This window comes from Dermacentor silvarum, chromosome 1 (genome assembly GCF_013339745.2).
Source record: "Dermacentor silvarum isolate Dsil-2018 chromosome 1, BIME_Dsil_1.4, whole genome shotgun sequence".
NCBI classification, from domain to species: Eukaryota; Metazoa; Arthropoda; class Arachnida; order Ixodida; family Ixodidae; genus Dermacentor; species Dermacentor silvarum.
The window spans coordinates 99,009,554-99,030,177 of NC_051154.1; the positions used below are offsets into that span (position 1 = coordinate 99,009,554).

Below are 20,624 nucleotides of genomic sequence, written 5' to 3' on the forward strand. Positions count from 1 at the left end.
TCGCTGTGACCCTGATCCGACACGAAGTGATCGCCTGGGAAGGTTGCGCGCAGCAAGGACTGCCTCATGGCTGCGGCCGCCACCGCGCCGATGCACGCGCCCAGTGCGTACCCGGCGCATATATACCGCGCTCACTGTGTTGCGAAGCGAATGCGGTGGCACGGCTTACCCGCATTCAATGTCACGTTCGACTATACCGCAGCATATATATAGTGCTACGCGCAAACCACGACACCACTGCCGGACTAGCAGGTGCGAAGAACGTAAGCAAATGTTGGACCTTCGCGTTTTACTTCAGGCGTGCCATGTTTCTATACGCGATCAGTTGTTTGCATGGGCACTTCGCTCTGTCATTGCATGCATTCGCGGGCGTCGAAGCGCGCAGCCTATGTTCATGCATGAACGCGGCCTCCGAGCCAACTATAAGAGCCATACATTGTATCACAAGGATAGCCAGAGCGAATGCATCATTTAGGCGGGTCAGAGTTCGTGACGCGAGCCAAAACCAAGCGGACACGTCTTAATTCCTCGTCGCGGCCTTGACGAAGACAAGGACGCTTGCAGCTCTCGAGGTCAGAAAGATGCAAGCGCTTGAGAGGTTTGGGCGCTCGCAAATGTAGGCGCGCGCGCGCGCAGACATCAAGTACGCCGGGCCAAGGAGGCTAGCGCATTTGACAAATGCGCCGTGGAGAGCGGAAAAACAGCCTCCGCAACTTCCAAAACCGGCCGCCCACGCAACTTTTAGCTCCGTTTATTCGCAATGTTTGCCCCTGCTACGCCGACGAGGACATCGAAATGCCTGCGCATATGAGCTGCCCACGAATTCACACTGCCGGGCCTAGCTTCGACGGTGTGTGTGCCTTTGAGCGGCCTCTCTTCGGGAACAAACGACGTGGCCCTTTGTGTCACACGAGATTTCAACAAAGCGAACGTAAGTCAGAGCTTCGTGTCATCGAAGCCATTCATAATGGCGCATAACGCGCGCACGCGGAGTGGTAGATAGCGGACAGGAGTACTACCGTGTATATATATAAAGAAATAAAACTGCCGACGGAACCGAGCCGATCGCACAAAGACGCGCGCACGAGCACTTGGCGCCTTGTGAGGCGAACTGAACCGGGCCATAAGACGCTGACCTTGGAGCCGCCAGTGGTCCCACCCGTTCCCATGCGTAACGGTACATAAAGAGAGAAGCTGCCGCGCGAAGGAGAAGCGGTCGGGTGTCTTTACATAACCCCGGTGGGCCCTCGCGGGACGCACTTAGCTCACCCCCGTTTGCTCCGGTTTTTCTCCTCGGCTCTCTCCTTGGGCTGCGCTGCCGCCGCTGTCATTCGAGACAGCCGCTCCGCGCTGAGACGCTGAAGGGCAAAGAGGAAACGTGGGGGGGTATGGGGGACAATGTTGCACGCGTCTTTATCTGTCTCCAAAGGGCTGCGGGGCCTGCAAAAGACGACGCATGAAAACGCGTGATCTGGCCTCCAAGTCACCCGGACGTCTCGGCTGTCCTTTTGGCTCGCACGCCAGATACGCTCGTTCAAGACCCACGCCGTTTCTGTCATGCCACTGCGGTTGCGATCATATCGTTCAGCGACTCTTACGATCAGTGTTTGTGCCTTAGACAAATGCTTTGTGCGACGTGATTTTGCCCGAAAAGTACTGACAATGGCACGTTACATGGGCGCACTTGAATCTCTTTGTCAGTATCAGAAAGTCTAAGCCGGCAATCAGTGGAATGGAGTTAGGGGACTGCAAGGACTGAGAGAATATCTGTATTTCTATTTTGATTGCACATTTTCATTTTCTTCGTACCTATTGGAAAACGAGCAACATGCATATAGAGCGAAGTGATGTCATTTGTCCAGGGGAAGACTTGCCTCGTCCACATGTCCTCCCTGCGCAGTCATCGTGGACGTAGCGTGCCATGTTCGCATCGCCCGGAGCGAGGCCTGGCGGGGACTGCCCCACGAAGGTCTCCGGCTTCCGCGGAGCTCGGAATTGAGCGCATGCGGGCGCGGCACGTTGATTCACGTTTGGCACGCGTTCAACGGGCGCGTCGGCAGCGCAGCCTTACGTGAGCGTCGCACGGCCTCTGCTCCCGCCGCCGTCGATGCCATATATGCCGCTGCGACCAAACTACGCCACGCGACTGTGCGCTCCCGGCTTTCTCGAGGCGTTCACGCATGACCACTCCGGCCTGTGACGAAGCTGCGTGCTCGTCGTAAAGCCCTCGCACTTGGAAAGTGACGCGGTCAGACGATGTCGTGGCACACGCTGCGCGGAACTCTACAAGAGCACGCAACGCCGTCAGTGCCTCTTTCGGAACGATCCGCCGGGAACTCAACTTCGCTCAAGTGGGCGTGGGTGCAGAACAAGAGACGCGCGCGGCACCGCAGATCCACTTCAGAACTTTCCGGGGTCGCAACGAAGTCGTGTAACGCAGCATTCAAGCTGTACTACGAGTAGGCTGGCTCTAACAGTGGCAGTCAGGCTTCGTATTGGAGCTGGCTTATACTCGTCATCAAGCTTAGTTGCTGCTTCACATGACCTTTGTAACATTTATTGTTGCTCGTAAGTGTTGTTTGCCATTGACGGGCGCGTTTCGGTAAAAGTATGCCCGACACCACAAATGGCTGACGTCTTCTCTTACGAACAGCGCAACAAATTTTTGTGTCTATGAATTCTGGTCGAGTATACTTCAGCGATTCCTGCAGCTGTGGAATCTGTGTGGGCGTCCTCGTTACTCAGGTCAACGTCACCGTTGCTTTCTGTTTCCTAAGTGAAATTATTAGTATTAAAAGAGTGAATTATGGGAGTGAGTGAAATTATTAGAATTTTTCTCCCGAGGTGACAAAACGTTTCTCGCTCCCGTACCCCTTCTTTATTTCTTTGTTTAAAGAGAAATAGCAGAGGTAGGCAATGTATTGCTGTCAGCGCACTGAAGACTTAATGTTTATTATCACATGGGATTTCAGTATAGTAAATGCTTGTCTATTCATACGCACGTTGCTCTAACGGGACTGAACCGATACTCGGCAACGTGATTGTCTCTGCCGCACACCTTGCAAGGCATAGCTTGTGGCCTCAAGGAGTGCATTTCGTTCATTACAGCGAGTAAGTCGAGTATGAGCCTGGACATAATGCACGCAGAGTGCACAAAGACAGCGCAAATTTGCAAGATGGTGTGTTAGTGGCGCAGCCACTTCCTGCACGAGGAGTAGGAACGGTTAGAACTGGCTCAACACGAAATTATATAAAAAAAGAAAAACTGATCGACCATCTATAAATTACATCTTCCAGTGTAAATGACGTGTTGTTAACGCCCGAAAGCTCGTAAATGCATCGCGACGAGGCCAAGTTGCACGGTTGACGTAAGCTGTTTGAGGACAGCTTCGAAATCAACGGATATATAGTCGCTGACAGAAGACGCAGGAGAAGTGTGACCAAAACCTATATAGGCGCGAAAGCGCGACACAGTCTGGACAGAGCGAATGAAAAAAAAGAAAATAAGACGGAAGCACGCTGGCATTGCCAGCAGCCGTAACAAAGTGATAACTATCCACAGTTTGGTTCACTGCAAATTTTATTGTCTTTGAGTATCACCGCAACGGCGTAACGCGAGCGAGATGACGGTGCACCTACCTGCAATTGCTTTCCTGGACACTGACACTGGAGCTTTGACGAGCTAAGATGTCTACGAAGTAAAAGGCGGCGAACGCGCTTAAGACTTCCTTTTTTTTTTCTTTCTGGCTAATCACGATGGCTTGTCGGCTTCCGGCTGATGGAGTGCCCGCAGGGAGAGTGAAAGCGCGGCCACTGCGCAGCCAGCATCGCCAAACCCGTGTCGCCAACGCTCTCGCCGCGACGTGCAAGGCGTCTCACCGCCTCCTTGGCGTCGTGCACGCGAATGATGGCATGCGCGCTCTCGGCATGGCATGCATGGCTGGCAGGGGCTTATTGAGGTGGCCTATGCGGGATGACTAAGCCACGTCCATGCGTCCCGCGCGTGCACGGCCCACGACTCGATCGGTTGGATACCTAAGGAAAAAAGAAACGAAAAGGAAGCAGACACTTATTGTTATTGTCGAATAAATACACATAGAAAGGAGAAAATAAAGAAAACAAATGCGGATGCACAGAGGCTGGAAGAGGTTATTATACACTGTGACCATATTTCTAAATATTGGCGACTTCCAAACCTCAAGCACTGCATGGGAGCCGAGGAGAGCTAGTAAAAAGGAAACAATTGCGCGGCATTCAGGACCCGCGTTTCAGGTGTTACGAATAGGTGCTATATGCGGAGCGGTCCGTGTGCTCTCTCTCCGCCTCATTGTAACGCAACAAGCATGGCGCACCAATACAGCGCCATTGATACGCACTTACACCAGCCGTTTTGATGCAAACAGGCTGCGATGAGCCACGCAAAGAAGGGGGGGGGGGGGGGGGAGAGGACAATTGGGTGCTCTCTTGTAATACATTTCAGTCGCAACGAGAGCGCTGTGCCTGCGCAAAGCACGCGCTATGACTGTCAGTGATTTGCCGACAAAATAAAGAAACCTGCTACGCAGGGGCGTCACGCGCACACCACGCTCCATAAGCCCCGAGCGGTTAACGCATCGCGCACTGAGGTACTCGCTGCAAGCAGCTGCGTTCCTCTTGATCAGGCTGCTAGCCTTAGGCATGATCTCTCTCTCACTCACTCTAACTCTCTCAAACAAACGCACATCTACACCGCGCGCCGGTTTTTCTTTCCTCGTGGCGACGCAATACGAGGCGTTACTTGCTTGCTCGTGCGCCTTACTTAACTGTATGCATGACGACGTAAAGGTTACCGCGATGTATCACCCATGTGGCAAAATTCCACGATACTTCGTACGCTGCTGCGCGCACCGGCCTTGTCGCATCGAAGCAGTCGCTTAGCTGCCGGAGATATGCCACGTGGCGCTCGAGGTTTTGTATACGACGTGGCCGTAAGAATAGCACTAACGTTTCATCGGCGTTTCCGCCAAAGCACGCGCCTCGCGATACTCTCTACAGCCCGAGCAGGGATCAAATTTAACCCGTGCTTAACGCGTCAGGTTTATACGCGCGATCGAGGCCTGTCAGCGCCAATACTGGAGAACGTAACGATACCCGACCTTCATCGATTAGCGTGAGTGGCTCGTATAGTCGCACAACACGATAAATTATGCGGTTCCAGGCGTTTTCAAAGCAGATGAAGCCATTACGGCTGAAGCAGTTTTGAATGTGTTAAAAGATTATGATTCAATAAAAATAGCGTTTCGCGAGAACGTTAAGTATGTCTGAACAGCCGAGCAGGAGGAACGCTGGCGTGCCTGGAAAATCCTGAACAAGCGATTTTCTTTCACGATATTTTGAAAAAAAAAAAAACGTTTTAAGGAAAGAAAGTAACATGTACGAGCTATATGCGTGGAATGCGAATGAGTGACAGTACACAACGGGGATCTAAATATGTGGCAGGTGTAACTTCAATCAACGCGACTGGTCGCTGCGCATGCCAGAGTGCTTTCTTTCTCGAAGACGGCTGAAAAATGCCTGTTGCAATGCTCGTCGGTGGCTCGTGCTTAGTTGCGCTCCCCTTTCCATGCCGCTTATCTCGATCCCGGACAAACGCGCGCTTCTATGAACTGATCCAATACATTTGTGTTTTGCTCGGCACACATGAGTGGTGACCTAACAGGCACGTTCGTTTATCATGTCTTTCATTTTCCCAGCTGCCGTCGGCGCGCCCAAGGCACGGCATTAATTCAACGCACGCAAAAAAAAAAAAAAAAAAAAAAAAAAAGCCACTAAACAATGGCCGAGCCGTTGCTGCGGGAATTTGTATAGTCTCAGCGGGAGGCATGCGCAAACATTCCGAGGTAGCGGGTGCCAACAAACTGCTGTCAGAGAGCGCGGCGAAAACGGTTTCTCCGTGTATATAACGTTCACCTATACATGCGCAGGAAACACGCCGGCGCTGCCGACGAAAAGCTGACCTTCGCCAATGCGCTGGTGGCGCTCGATGCTTATTCAGCGCGGCCGATTCCCTCAGCGGTCGAACCACGGACTGCTGGGCGCTCAAAACACCTCCACGTCTGTCATCACTCAAGCTGCACGCGCTCGCGGTCGGCGGCTTCCGCCCGCGCGTGTGCCACGCGGAGTCGGCGGCGACTCGCTGCTTTGTTCTGGGCTGCCGGAGTCATTTGTTAGACGCCCCGGGCCAAGGCAGCCCGTTCCGAAGGCGCGGCACGTGCTCTCGTCGGGCTGTCCACGCGTGCAGACCAAGGCCGGCCTCGGCCCACGACGAGGCGGAAACCAGTCGGGTCTCGCCGTGTCCCCTGGCTCTATACCCGAGGCGGCGGAAGAACTGGTTCGTGTGGTACGTGCTCGCCGATCAGATGAGGTCGGGCCCAAGGAGCCCACCCATGTGCCAGCGATGGAAGCCCGCGATCGTTCTCAAAGACCGCGATCGAACAGTCCTCTCTCTTGGCCTACATCTCAGAGACACGCCGCCGTGCCGCACGGATGTGCCCGCTCCCGCTCGCGGCCCCGTTCCCTCGCCCTTCTCTTGCAAGATATTTGCGAAGGAATCGAGAATCGCGAGATGCTGTGCGTAGTCGACGCGGTGAAATGTGTACTAAATCTCCGTGTACATCGTTTATGTGTATACATGCAACGTTAAACGGCGAGCTCCTCTTATGAGTGGTTTGCATCACGTTCAGAGCCGAGCAGACCGCTCCCGAATGTCGCGCGCAGACTGCCGCTCTGGCGCCTGATGTCAGAAGGCTTTCACAATGGGCCGGGACGCGGAAAGATCACGGGTGGAAGGGAGAGCGCGCCGTGCATTCTTCGTGGCTCGCGAGAAGCGGACGCACACCTGTACACTACGCACAGCTGCCGAACGAAGGCACAGCAGCGCGCGCGGCACCTCGTCTATACAGCGAGACGAGCGAGGAAAAGCGGAGGCGGCAAAAAAATCACGAGGCATCGGCGGAGGGACAAAGTACAGCGACGCAGGATCATCTATCTACGCGACGAGGAATCGACCCGTTGCCGTGTCTGTAACTGGAGGCAGCGCGAGCGTGGCCGGCTGTGCGCGCGGCGCTAGCGCTGCCCTAAATATGTGCACACATGATATCCCAACCTAACGTATAGCGCGAGCTGCATGAACAGGGAGTGTTGCATAACGCACGACAATGTTGCTAGTCAAAATAAAGGGCATGACGTCCGTACCGGGAGAGTGTGGAACTGCGACAAATGGGGACAACGCGCGTTCGGAAGTGTACACGCATTCGAATTGGTCCGGAAACAAACACGTAGGGTAAAGTTTGCCCTGTTTCTCTGCAGTTCAGTCAGTCATTGTTATCAAGTGACCACGTTTCAACATAGACGGAAGCATTCTCCATTTAGCACAACGTCATTATTTATACTTTTACTTCTCCGCGTTGCAGATAAAGCATGCGTGCAGAGTGACTGGGGGAAGCCGACGCTTTGTTACCTGTATAGACGCAGCCGCAATGAGATAGCAATACGTTGCTACGTGAAAGGATGTACCGGGGCATTCTTAGGAGCACGAACGAATAGTGCAGCTTTTATGCCTTCTGTGCCTCGCTCGCCGATGTTTGAGCAGCACAATCCGGCCTGTGGTAAGCGACGCCAGGAACTCGTATTCCAGCACTAAGTGATGCTTAAGAAATGTCGTTTTGGTGAAAGAAAATTAAGGGAAATTCGGTTTTGTCGAACACGCGAAGTCGCCAACAGTGAATCTCTCGTTTCGTACGCACAGGTCACCGAACATAAAAGTACTGTAAGTCCCCCGGAGGCCACTCCGCTTATGTTACAAGATACGACGCCTTTAATTGCGCCATGTTGTACCACGAAGGGAGAGAGAGAAAAAAACGAAGGAAGGGCAGGGAGGTTAACCAGGAAATACGCTGCACGGGGGAAATATGATTTAAAGAGATAAAAAAGGATGAAAGATAGGTATCGAAACGGAAATCGGCGAACGAAATTGAGGCGGCACACATCACTATCACAGCATATATCTCCAAGGCCCGTAGACCGTCGAACTAGAGCTCTAGCTACCTTTAGCGCACACGTTCGTGGTGACCACTGTCCAAATATATTTTGCTCTGACAGTGGCCGGCTGTCCAGCTATGCGTAGGGAAATCGCAGGTACAACAAATAAGCACGCAGGCGGAAATCGGCCATACAGAGCACGCCATCTACTAAGTTGCGCGTATGGCGCCAATAACTGCCCACTTTCGACGGGAGCAAACGGCGTATAGTCTTCGTTACCAAAAAGAAAGAAAAAAAAAAACGGTTATTGCGCAGCTAACCCGAAATTTCGTTTGCTATATGCGCCGATCAATACGAAGCGAAGTATGAGGGAAACCAGCGACTAAAAAAAGAGAGCTCTATAAACGCGGGCACTGTCGGTGCCTGCATCGCCTTGGATCCACCCTGTGCCGGAGAATCTGACGCGTCTACGGTGCATATACTGCACCGAGTCTCGTTGGCGCCTGAGAGGGTGTTTTTGACAGCGCCGGGGATGGGCTGTTTCGAGTGCGTCAGCTGCTCGCACCTGCAGGCGGCGGGTAAGTTCGGCGTTATCAGCAGGCGCAAAGTTTTACAACGACGACTCGTCGTTCGACTGCTTGCGGGGGAGGCAGACTTGGCAGTGCACGCACTTTATTCTTCTCTTCGTGTCCCCTGCGGTGTTGCAAAAATGCGAGAGAGAGAGAGAGAGAGAGAGAGAGAGAGAGAACGTGGGGTCGCTGTGAGTCTCCCACGGTCGCTACGCCCCAAACAGGCATTACTGTATATATACTCTATTGCGAAAGAAGTGGAATTGGAGCCACTGCTTCAATTTTTACACAAGGAAGGTCTGCACGCTTTCATTTATGTGCCCACAAATGCAGCAGGGCCTAGCTGTTAAAAGGAAAAAAAAATGCCTTCAAACACGACGAGGAGTAGGTGCTATATATATACTTGCGTAGAGGTTTTGCACAGCTGTGCGCGCGATATGGCGAACGGTGCAACACGGATAAATGGTAATGTTGTTTTGCGCGCTTGCGCTCGTGTGTGACGCTGGGATGTGCGCGTCAGAGAGCTGCGTCCAGGGATAGGGAAACGCACATGGGAGCCCCGTGACGAAATCTTCCTTGAAGCCGCCGGGAACATGCCGATTGCTCTTTGTGGAGCAAGATGCGTATTTTGGGTTCTTAAATTACAGGAAGTCACGTTTACTCTAACCGTAGTTATCATTCGCCACCGGTGCGAAGAGAGCATCTCAGTTTCAAACCGCTGAGTGCATGCGGCTGAACGCGCGAGCAACGCACGGAGTCGCATGTTTATTGCACGCGTTTTTTGTTACACTGAAGCGCTATAGTTCTAAGAAATGGTTGAGGTACCAAAGTCGCACATGCGTCACAATACGTTCCTTCTGATAACTGACTACAGACAGATAGTACTGTGCGCGAAGAATGAGAAAAAAAAAAAATCTTGCATCTCGGCATAGACTGTCTGAAAACATGCTTTGTGCGATGTGGTCCCTTGAATAATTTTTTTGCACGCATATGCAGCGCTGCCGCTACGTCGGACGTTAAAAGAAAACTGAAGCAACATTAAAAAATAATTACAAGACCGCGATCGTTTTTATAGATCTAAAAATTCTCGTTTGCATCTTGCAGACGGGCGAACCTGCTTGAGAGAGGTGAAAGGCTCACGTTGTCGAGACGCCCGTTCCCCAAAACAATATATATATATATATATATATATATATATATATATATAAAAGCAAATCCAAATTACCGATCCATACGTTTAGTAAGAAAAGCCTGTTTCAAAACATCGCACACACCTACGGTGTGTCGGTGGATCGGTGGAAATGCGATCATGAAGGGAACGATTGGCATGCATCCATCGCGCTGGAAGCGCCAAACTTGCTCTGTCGTCGATTACTACCATTCCCTACTCTATCGAGGTATGTCTGGGCGTATAAATTGAACTGTTTCTTTCTGCCCTTCTTCTTCGAGGGATTTCCTCTTCCCCTCCCATGCAAAGTAGCGTGGGGGTGAATGCATTTAAGCCGACAAACTTATCAGCATCTTAGATAAACAGCTGTCACTTTTATATCAGCATGCCCAGCTCCTCATTCTTCTGCAGGCTGTACGACCATGAATTACAAGGTTTCAAAGAGAGAGAGAGGGAGAATTAAAAAAAAACACAAGTGAACTTTTCTACTATTACTTTACTGTCTGCTTAAGAACCTGTGGCTGACAAATTAAACCTTTACACAAAGCATAGTCAATTAAAACGCGTCTGATGCACACGGCATACATGTAAAATATCTGCAAGTGTCGTGCTCAAATAACGGCAGTTTACTGACCCCTGTCACATTCCGCACTCAGATCAGCCGGCGGCGCGGGAGTGTTACCACTGAACCGACACGCCCGACGACGCGTTGTACCGAAACAGCACAAAGCCAGCACTATCGTATCCGCACAAAGAAGGCGTCAAAGCTTGCCGTTCCCGATGACCCGCGGAAGCAAGGCGCTGTCACGCCAGTCCACAAAGATGCGGTCGGTTTTTCTTCCTTCTTTTTCTCCCGACGGGACGTGGCCACGACGCAGTACAAGGCGAATTAGCTCCGCCGGAGTGCTCCAGAGAGCGCTAAATCGCAATTGCGCGGTATAGTCACGTTGGACCGTGCAATGTGGTCGTTGTTTTCACGGTTATGCCGTGGCATGGTCAAACATTTTAGCGACGTGAGCCGAGCGGCCCTCCCTCTACGCCTCGCGGCCGCCATTTTGCTATAAGAATGCAAAGATGTGGTGTTTGCGCACTACGTATACGCCTTCTTACTGTATGGTCGCGATGTTATGATAGCCTTCAGTCGACAGTACTGAAAGTCGGCTGGGCGAATGAACTTTCGAACGGCGCGTCGAAACAAGGGTCAAGACGACAAAGTAAAGCATACCCTACAAGTGCAGTGATTCTTGCTCGGTCGTCTGTTTGTTACTGTTTCCTCCCCTTCTGCTTGAATGTGTGGTGTCTGTCCATGTGCGAGAACCACCCCTCAACCATAGAGGGCAGCGGAGTCATGATATCTCTCGTGCCGAGCGAGAAGCTTGGGTTGCATGGTGCCTTGCGGTAACCTTAACACCCGCCGCATATAGAAAGTAGCAAATGCCGGCTGTGGAACGATTTCGGGTAACGCGCTAGCGATTGAAGCAGAATCGATGACTGAGCACTACATGGTGCAGCGCAAGGCGGTGATTTCTATATCTTGCATCGGCCATTGAGCAAGTTGCGGCTCAAAACGCGGCGCTCACTCTGATCTCTTTGACAGGTTTCGCTATAATGTGAAATGCACATTGATCTCACGACACGACGTTCAACGTTTAGGCCCCAAGTCAGGAACTATAGAACATGCTTTCGCTTGCGCTAACGACTGATCGTTTTGTTATTCGCGTTTGTAAAATTATAATATAAATATAAATAATAAAGCGGTCGCTAACTTTTACGTACTTTCTATTACACATGTGCACTATATCTGTGGACAATACCACCAAGACAGGCGAAGACGAGTCTATAAACAAACGGCGTCGCCAGTTATTCTCCCAAGAAATGCACCAAAACTTGTTTCGAGCTGTTGACTCTGACGTCTTTGTTTAGACCATGAGCTGACCTAAAGAAAGCCTAATATAGGTGACGCATTTACTGTTCTCGTAGCACAAAGTAAGGTGAGCTAAGTGAGAACCTGTGTGACGTAAGACGCGTTTCGTTATCAATATCCTGTTCTTCGAAACGATCTTCGCGTAACGCCCATGCACATTATTTGGCAACCTTTCTTTATGGTAGCTAAAGTGCGCGAAATCTTTCTTTCTTTCTCTAAAGCGTAGGCTTCTATATGAGCGTGAAAGCAACTGTATGTTGTCAGGAGCCACCTGACGAATCCCGGAGCATCTTTGTGCTCTTCTGATTTAAATCATTATTAACGATGACCTTATAAAGGTAACTGTACGATCACTATCTCAATGCCACATTCCTTAGATTGAATTTTGTTTGGCTCTTTTTTTCTACGTTTAAAAGCAAGCCAACGAGTTTTGAGTAAAGCCAACGCGGCTCTTCCTTCCGCGCCACAGCATTGCTGCTTTGAAACCAGTGCGAACGAACCAGTACTTTCGGGGCAGTCTCGCTCCGCGTAATGTTATACGTTGCCTTTCTTCCAGATGGCCACTATATAAATTCGTGCCGCTGTTCGCATTCGCCTGACGCGCCGCAAATCGATAGCCTGCGCCGCGGTTCCTGATAACTTGGGTTTCGCAGATTGCTTATCACTGTCACAGACTGTCCTGCGCTCATGCTAGACGCGAGGCTCGCCGTTAGCCGTAATTTAGCGCTCCCACCAAGAGAAACACCCTATAAAATTTATGCAACCACCGTGCACGTTTTACTCGTTTGCAGTGCGTTTGAGAGCAATATATTGCTTTGGCGAGCAAGCTCGGCGCCACGTCGGCTTTTTTTTGTTACTATTGCTTTTCTTGTACATTTTTCGCGGGATTTCTTTCACAACTGGAAAAAAGAACTACGCTAAAGATAGCGCACCGCAAAGAAAGAATAAAACTGAATCTGATGCCTAGCGCTAAAAGCCTCATATGGACATATCGAACATAAATTTATTCATTGAAAAACGTATAAGCTAATTAGCCACACAAATTAATTAATAACTGCACAAGCAATATTGAAGCATGCTCCAGATGATTGCTAACAGCACATAGTTGGTTTCAGCCGCATAGAATGCTTCGCTTTCTCTCCATCTTTTTAACTTGGTGCATGTTAGCTAGGGTATTACCAAAAGCTTCTTGCGCAAATTTTCTTTGGTAACTTACGTAAGAAGCATTTGCTATTCACCGCAACTGGCAACTAAAGTTAACTGTAATGTGGTAAGGATCGCTAGAGCGTTTTAGCACGTTACCGCTCTAGTGTTACCGTTATCGCCACGGTCAGGTTCCCGCTGGACGCGCGCTAACTCTACCGCGCCGGGCATGCGCAGCTGGCGCCCGGCAGGGGCAGCAGCGGTCACGTTAGAGCGGTAACGCTATGCTGAAATGCTCTGTTACGGCAATTAGCCTTTGTGATGTGAACACTGGTGAACGGATCTGTCGCTGTTGAGCCGGATAGTTCGCACACGCCGCCGTTCATTAGGCGCGTCGGCATGCTACCTTGCGGATCACGAGCTTCAGCATCATGAAATTTAGCCTACTTTGAAATCTGAAACATCACTGTGAAAGAGCATGTCGTGGGAAATACCGAGCCTCCTCCCTCTGTACTCACCAACTCGAAGCGAGCTTCACTGCAGAATGACCTTTGTAAAGGAGAAGCACCGAATTTTTTTTCGGCGGAATCTTTGGTTTCATCATCAAGAAAGAGAGAAAGAAACGCATATGTGACTAACTGAAGGATCATGTGAACCACCAGGAGAATACGGCCCGACGTGGCCGATGCAACAGCGTCGTTTTGCAGTGTCACCTATGCTGCAAAATGTGTCACGCACGGATAATGTGAGCCAAAAGCTTGCACTTTCTGACGGGGGCGCCCCCTTCGTTAAGTAGGAAATAAAAAGAGCTAAGGGAAACCAAGCATTTGTTCTGAGGCGTGTCAGCGATGTCTACGTTGCGGTCAGCCTTCTCGCATTATTTTAGCTAGGGCGGGCTGCCATAATTGTAATAGCCAGTCTGTGGCAACGACATGTAGTGGATGTTCCTCTTAATATCGGCGTAGAGAATCGGGAGGTCCGAATTCCCGCTTCAAGTGACTCAATATTATTTTGCCCCGAAAGAAAGAGAACAAAAGTGCTAACTGACGTTCCTTGCAGGTTAAAATTTCTACAAAATAAGGTTTGCGTGCGAGCTAAACTGCATTTTCCCTGCACACCCCTTAACTAAGCCGGCTACCACGAGCGCAGGCGAACACCGCGCTGAGCACGTTCGCAAGCGCTCGGGCTGCCGCCGCCCCTTCGTAAGAAACACACGATGACGGGTTCCATGCTGAGGCTGCTTGCGACGACGTCGACACGTTTGCACGCCTACTGAGACTCTGGGGTCCCGTAAAGGGATACGTAAGGGCAAAAGATAGCGTTATCACGGCGTCCCATATTCTTCAGTCGCGTGCTATACACCCAAGAAGCGCGCGTTATTGGAGATCTTCGCGAGCCGCTACTCAAGAGGCCGGAGATCATGCTCTGCGCGAGCTCGTGTGCGACTACGTTGCAGACACTGACGAGAAGTCGACTGGCGCCTGTTACTGTCCGCTCAGAATCGTCACGTCTGCGTATAGCACGGCAACTCCGAGTCGTTAACGTTTAACTCGATGTTTCAAATGGATGTCTTGCTTACTGCTGCAGTCGTTGATGATCCTGAAAAGCTGGTGCCTAAGCTTTTACAAAAAAAAAAAAAAAAAAAGGGGATACATCAAGTGGTGCCACTTTTCAGCGACAAGTACATGCACAGAAACTTTCGAAACACAGTGACGAACAAAATTTTACTTGTTCACTCTTGTGTCTTTCTCGCTACTACTATCAGTCAGTGCTAAAGAATACGCTTTCAACGACAAGAAACCAGCGAAGGAAAGATCAACAGCCATTGCAAATATTAACGAACTTGCACTGAACCATGATGGACGTTTTTCAGGAGCTAGAAAGAAAGCCCGGCGACATGCGTAAGTTACGAGACACGCAGTTATAGTATAGTGCAGAAGAGAGAACATTTATCTTGACGACTTTGAAAAACTTTCGATCGACTTTCTTGATAAAAATCAACGTTCAGAATTCCGTGATTCTTTAACTTCCAGCATATAAACGTTTTTTAAATAAGAAGTAAACGTAACAGTTTTCTAACATTTTTATTCGTGCCACACTATCCTTGAGCTTCCACCGGCTGTGCCACTTCTATACGATGGTTTCTGGTTTCGACGAGTCTCTTCAAATTCGTCTATATCATTAACCCATTCTTTCCTCAACGCCTCATCGCTAAAACCTTCATCGCAAGCTCATTTATTCGTTACTTTGGCTGACCTCGCTTCACTTTACCACCGGAGTCAACCGTTATTCCCTTGCCGGGATAGCTGACCTAGCTGTCGTCTCAATGCGTGCCCCGAATCCTCTCAGTCTCCACCTTTTGAAACTTTGCCGCACTGTCCACGACTTTAACCCTCCCTCGGTTGCAGTCCCGAACTCTACCCTTCTACATCGTGCAGGCACCTCACCATCCTCATTTGAGACACTCGGGCGTTTTCAGTGTGAGTATTGCTTCCTCGTCGAAACCGTTTCAGTCACTTACAGCATTTCAGGCTGTTGTGATTCCAATAAGAATGTTTGACTGGCACTGCTGACTCAATATTGTGATTAGAAAAGCGTATGGCATTGTATTGTTAGTCGCCTAAGTTGCCCAACAGATTAACGAAGGCAAATTGTCCTAGCTTTCTCAGCGCACAAACGTTTCATTTGGACAGTCATAATTGTTTTGTATAAAACAAGTCCCCACATCTCATTCGCTTTTAACCGCTGTTGGCCACATGGTCAAGCTGTAAATCGTGTTTTGTGTGGTTTGACTGAAATCACAGTGTTCACGGCACGGCATTATTCGGCAGCACTCGCTCGAATTCCTGGTTGCTTGCCGATATTTTTCTCTGGGGCACCTGACATAGTACTTTTTGCACCGTTGCTGTTTACAATAAACGAATAACCCGATATGACGAGAGTATTCTTATGCCTACAGGCGATACTGGGACTCGTCCGGTGTACTTGAATCGGTGCAAACTAGTACGAGGATGACGACAGATCGGGCTGAGGAAATGGTTAACTTGGCATTCAGATGACGACTATACATAGGCGACGCTAAGCCAGTGGCCAATGCATTGCAGATATCAGAATAGAGTAGCAAAACCATTACGCGCAGGTCTGTGATAGCGCATTGCGTGTAGTCTATTCAAATGCAGTGCATTGTCACGCGCTTGGCTGCGACGCGGTTATTGAGGTAGATTGTAGTACTCTGTAGTTAATTGCATTCCGGTTTCGCCTGAACCCATCGCGTGACTACCGCGAAAGAATGGTGCAAAGACTGGTCCTTCGAAGCCTCTCTTTATAAGCAGTGCGCGCTGCCTTGTTACTTTTACGTTTTTTTTTCTAGTTTAGTGAGCATCGGAACGATGCCTTTATTTTTGGCGGGGGAATGATGCCAGTAGGTATCACAAACTGGTACTGAGAAAGAAGACCGGGACACGCTCTTGAGGATAAGCGCCATCTTGTCTAGCTCGCTGTATTGCCGGCATAGTGCTGTGTATCGCTATATTTCGTGAGAATGTGATACTTGAAATAATAATGATAGAAACACACACCACTGGTGCCTATGTTTATCCCCATGGGCTTCAAGCAATACACCTGGGATTCTGAAAACTTGGCATCATAATGTTTATAATGCTCTTTCAAATGTATGTAGCGCTCGAAGTGCACTATGCCATACTATACTATGTTATACTATACAATACTATAATATACTATACCATACCAGCACTATATACTATAGGAAGGGCCTTAGCGCTATGCCCCGGTATTTCTTTGTTCCTGTGGTTTTTGTAACTGCATATTGCGCTGAGTGCCTGGCACGGATTCAAAATACCAACTCGTACTAATCAGCACCCTATTACTTTTCCTCTTCGTAGGGGTTTCCCCTAAAGTAGCGCTTTGTCCAAGTGGCTTCTTGTCACTTACAGAGCGCATACGGAATTGTTCAACGGCGCACAGCAGCCGTAATAAGCTCCATAGTCATATAATGTCACGACCTATAGTATACGCTGACAATACGACTTGGAATTTGTCAAACGTTTGAAACTGCGAGAAACCGCTGGCGCTATATGACGTATACGTTTTCCTTTCTCGTATACCTTCGTACAAAGCGTTTATACACACAAAACACGTCAGCATCCTGAGCTCGCTCCTCTCGTGCGAACAAGCGGAAAACTCGCGGCGGGTTGGGCAGCCGCTAAGCTCCTTTCTCCTGCGAGTGTGCTCGCAGAAACTGCGCAAGCTTCTATTGTTTGCGCTTGTCCGCGGCCTATTTGGCGCGCACCCACCCGCCGCCAGCGAGGGCGGCCATCAGACGCCCAAGTGCGGCAGTGTGAAGAAGGGCCGTCCAGGCGTGTGGTATTTCCTCGTGTCCTCTGTCAACGCAAAATACAGCTCTCTTTATACTGTCTCCCTGCTGAGCAAACGACACGGTTGCTCAAGTGGCGCGAAACTTTCGGCATGAAATAGTCCCATTGGAGGCGCCTTGCTTTGAAGTGTTGCGTATTTCGGTATACAACATACGAGACACAACCTGTGTGTTACGATCTCTCGCGATTAGTGCGGCGTCCGAACAGTGAAGAGAGTACATGGCGTCAAAGTAGGCGCTCTGACAAGCCTTGAACTGAAAAGAAAAAACGACCTCGTCAAGGACTGACCGAAATGTCTCAGGCATCAACTCTAGTGTATAATTCACTTTGTAGCCACTTTATGCTCTCATCGAGTATGTGCACTGAAGCTTACGGTCACTCTGATGGAATTTACTTTTCCTGAACACTGTATAGTCTACTCTGCACAATCATTATATATAGACCTGGGGCGGTATTATGTAAGAGTCTACCCAGTGGACTGTTCATTTCCGCGGCCGCTGATTCGCTGCTGCTTGATGTGCAGGAAGGTGCCAGCCAGTCTCCTTCCTGCACGTCAAGCAGCAGCGAATCAGCAGCCGCCGAAATGGACAGTCCACTAGGTAGACTCTTAGAGAACACCGCCCCTGGATAGGTCGGTGCTATCATGTGCGTGTGTACGCCGTTCCGCCAGCCGAAGATAGCGATCGCTGTATCACCGACAGAGCGGAGATGCGCATCTTACGACAGCTTGACAATTTTGCGGACGACGCAGTGATGTGTTAGGGGCGATAGTGTTCGTTGCTGCAGTGCATGTGAACGTACCGCGTCACCACTGGGGATATTATGGAGGTAATTTATTAGGTTTCACTAAGCAAACTTAGCATTATGCACCGATTACAAATGTCTAGCACGATCAGCGCATTCTGAATTGTCTGCGGTCTCCGCGTAACTTTCTTTCCCTTCGTCTAATAATGAGGCAGGGTGTGTCTGTATGCTGCTGCTCCTGAAGGAAGGTATACACTGGTATCACGCGGGAAGAGGAGTTTCATCGCATGATTTTAAAGTTCGCCTCACTCATATATGAACGTATCTAAAGTGCTCACAATAAACAAGAAAGAGAGAGAGAGTTCACACTCAGGGTGTCATAGTATACTACCTGTACCTCAACGGTATACTAACAAAATCAGCGTGTATGATAGCAACCGCCTGTTATGGAAACACCACTCCGTGGTATCACCTTAGCAAGCGGCATCGCACATCAACACAAACACGTAGTAAGAGAATCCTGGGCATCAGACACGAAGGCACTATGCTATGTAATCTGTGGAAGCCATATTGCTTCTTTCGGTAGCGTCGTTGCATTGGCTCTATACATGATATTTCGATGCACGAGACATTAGAAAGACGTGGCGCAGATAATTGTTTTGGCGTATTCTCGTAGTTAAAAGTGTAGACCAGCTGATGTGAACGTGCCATTGTCTTGTGGTTAGGATGCGCCTAAAGTTAAACCTGCTTCTAGCAATACTGTCTCTGTCATGACCTTGTCTTTCTTTCGTGTTAAGCACGAAAACCGTTACCCACACTTAAGTGCTTTGGATGAGCGGATAGAAGTAACTTAAAAGGAATGTGCACTTGCAAACATATTCTTTGTCAGTTATAGCGTTGTTTTTTTTTTTATCTGTGTAGTTATGGCAGCTTAGTCTGCCATATCAACTAATGAAGCATTGCACTCAAACACAAAGGGCTACGTATCCGGCGGAAAGAAGATTAAAAGGAATGTGCACGTGCAAACATATTCTTTGTCAGTTATAGCGTTTTTTTTAAATCTGTGTAGTTATGGTAGCTTAGTCTGCAATATCAACTAATGAAGCATTGCACTCAAACACAAAGGGCTACGTATCCGGTGGAAAGAAGATTTAGCGAAGCGGATCGTTAAAGAAGACAACCTGATGCCAAACGTTAGCAGTATGTTCTAGCTGGATCTGAGCAACAGGTCCTAATAATCCAACTGATTGACTGGTTTCACCATGCATGAAATATACAATAGCCATGACACACGTACAAATACTTCGTCGCGCCCAGCGGCTGTACATAACAGTCCGAGTTCATATCCGGTGGCCATAAGATTCTCTGTTCATGAGGGAAAATGAACAGACAATTCCATGGCGCCGAAACACACTCGTGGTGCCGAGCATAGTTAGATGTGGAAACGTGGGCGCGCTGTGCGAGCGATAAAAGGAAAATAGGGGGGGGGGGGGGGGCAGCGCCGCTTTGGCGCGCCGTTCGGTGCGAGGCACACGCGTGGCCCTCGACGCGGCGTGTGACACCGGGGGGCATCTGGCCACCAAACGAGGACGCGCGCCTTACACGGCCTCTTCTTTTCGCGCAACGCTTTCCTGCTGTCGTGTTTGTTGCTCGGCCCCGACTGAGAAGGAAACACGTTTCGTGCGAGGTATTTTTTGCTTCCTCCGCCCTTGGTCGGCGAGCGTGCGCCCCCCCACCTCGCCCGGCCAAGAAGCTGTTTCCTGTCCCTCCGGCGGCCTCCGATTAATCTAGCGAGATGCAAGACGGGGATTCCTTTCGCAACGCGCTTTTCCCCCTCGATCGCCTTGAAGCATGCTTCTCCGTGAGGCGGCGGCGTCGCTAGGCCTAGCAGCGCTGCAGCAGCACCGCGGCGCCGCTCGACCTCGTGCGCTTTTCTGGCGCGGCCCGTGCTTTGGCAGCGGGACAGGAACGGCGAGTTGTGCTCGCGATTCCTGCGGCCCTCCGACCGGCCCGTCAGCCAAGGGCCAGGCCAAAAAGTTGGTCCGGGCCCCTCCTCGGAGCGCCCGTTGTACAACCCAAAAGCCAAGCACGTTGGAGGTGCGGTGACTCACCTTGGCGTCGACATCGCTGGCGTCGGGCGCTGACTTGGAGCGATGAGTGGGTTGCATTCCATCGCGAGCATGGTATGAAGTTCCTACCTGGGTTTGACTCACAGTAAGAACTCCATACCTCGCTCGCGATAAACCAACGCCCTTGCAGGGAAGCCCGTCTAGGCGAGGCGTCTTCCTAGAGCTAGCGGGGAAAGTCGTCCGTGCGCATCACCAGCCAGGACAGTATCCTCCTCGGCGCCAGCGGGGGGCATAAAGCATCCGAGCGCGGACACTTCGCGCGAGCCGACTGTTTTCCGCGAGGTGCCCGAGAGGCACGCGTGAGGCAGACGACCACGATGACGACGCTAGCGCCCGTAGCGCCGCGTCGCGAGCGTCAGGAGCGGGAGGTTGAGCGCTTGCTGCGCGGACTGCGGCGTCAACACTGACGTAACGCGCCGCCGGGACTGTTGGGTCGTTAGGGCGGCCGCCGGCACGCCCTCTGGTTGCCACGCGCGCCCAATGGCTGCCTCCGCCGGGGCTACGTCACGCGCGCCCTCGCCCCTTCTTGGGACA

General features: G+C 50.5%; 1 long non-coding RNA gene across 1 annotated transcript; it reads right to left on the reverse strand.

Moving 5' to 3' along the window:
• Positions 1-3,561: 3,561 nt before the first annotated feature.
• On the reverse strand, positions 3,562-20,504 carry LOC119433382 (uncharacterized). The gene is made up of 2 exons (XR_005188360.2): positions 20,073-20,504; positions 3,562-4,035 (listed from the first exon to the last, which is right to left on the reverse strand). It is a non-coding gene; the product is annotated as an uncharacterized LOC119433382 (long non-coding RNA).
• Between the last annotated feature and the right edge of the window lie 120 nt (positions 20,505-20,624).